Source organism: Calliphora vicina, chromosome 5 (genome assembly GCF_958450345.1).
Source record: "Calliphora vicina chromosome 5, idCalVici1.1, whole genome shotgun sequence".
NCBI classification, from domain to species: domain Eukaryota; kingdom Metazoa; phylum Arthropoda; class Insecta; order Diptera; family Calliphoridae; genus Calliphora; species Calliphora vicina.
Genome location: NC_088784.1, coordinates 24,581,023 through 24,582,623, shown reverse-complemented (window position 1 = coordinate 24,582,623; position 1,601 = coordinate 24,581,023).

Here is a 1,601-nt window from a genome sequence, read left to right as displayed (position 1 = left end):
TGTTTAGCAGAAAAGGGATCACAGGGGTTTAAATGGCCGTCTTTTCGAACTTTACACGCAGACGTCATATACCTACTCACACAAAATCACTCAGATATGGTAGGAAATTTGAAAAAGTTCGAAATAGAAGCTTCAATCGCAGGCCTTAGAATATATATACCAAAAACAAAGGTAATGAGAATCAACTCTACTAATGGAGAATAGCATACCATTCTCCATTCAAAATATCACTCTTCAAGACCTGAACCAGTTCTGCTATCTAGGTGAGATTCTAACTCTCAAGGGCGGATCTTCGGATGATGTCTCCAATCATTTGTTAATTTTTTTTTAAATTTAAAATTTTTTTTTTTTAAATTTAAAAAAAATTTTTTTGTTAATTTTTTTTTAAATTTAAATTTTTTTTTTTTTTAATTTTAATTTTTTTTTTTTAAATTTAAAAAATTTTTTTTTTGTGAAAAAAAATTCGGGTTCAAAATTTTTTTCCGATTTTGACCCATTGTAGGTCCATCTTACAATGGTCTTATATACGTCGTTGCAAATGTCTTTGAAATATCTATCATTAGATATCCATATTGTCTATATTAATGTCTTAGAAGTCCAGATATAGGTCAAAAATCGAGGTTGTCTTGGTTTTTTCCTCATATCTCAGCCATTTGTGGACCGATTTTGCTGATTTTAAATAGCAAAATTCTCGAAAGCATGTCTGACAGAATTATTGAAGATTTGGATCCCGAAGATATCTGGGGTCTTCAGAAAATTGATTTCAACAGACAGACATGGCTTAATCGACTCCGCTATCTATAAGGATCTAGAATATATATACTTTATAGGGTCGGAAATGAAAAATGTAGAAATTACAAACGGAATGACAAACTTATATATACCCTTCTCACGAAGGTGAAGGGTATAATAACAAAAAAAATTCAGGATCAAACGACCGTTAAATTTCCTTATTTCAAGTTTTCTTTACAAGTTTTTAAAGTATTTAAAATTGTATTCCATCCTTGGCATTACAGTTTTAAATATTTGTTAATAAATATCTAACATATACAACTAGTATTAGTATTTGCAATAAATAAAACCATATTTTGTATTAAAAATAGTTATTAATTTAAAAAAAAACACTTAAAAATTATTTAAATTTCTAAAGCATGTCAAACTTCCCCACCCTGATAGCTAATACATCACACTACAGGGTTGCATTGCGCTGCCACCATGTCTGCGTTGCCGTACGATTATTTTCTTCTCTCCATCAATTTCACCACAAAACAGCTAAACTTTGTAGTAAAACAACAAGAGGCAACAACCTATGAGCCAAAGCGGCTGACATGAGCAAAACCATTTGTTTTTTATATTAAGTTTTTACGAGCTTCAGCCAATCAATCCCATAAGAAATGCACGGCGTGTGTGTGTAATCATGTTGATGTAAGCCAGATGAGCCGGAGAAGTATAAAGTTGCCAGATTGGCAATTACTAGTCACTGCAATAAACAAATAAAAATACAATATGGTAATATAATCTATCAAAACGTTCGTACAAAACAGCTGGCTTCATCAGCTAGAAAGTTCGTACGTGTAAGGGAATTTTGTTGCATTAATTGT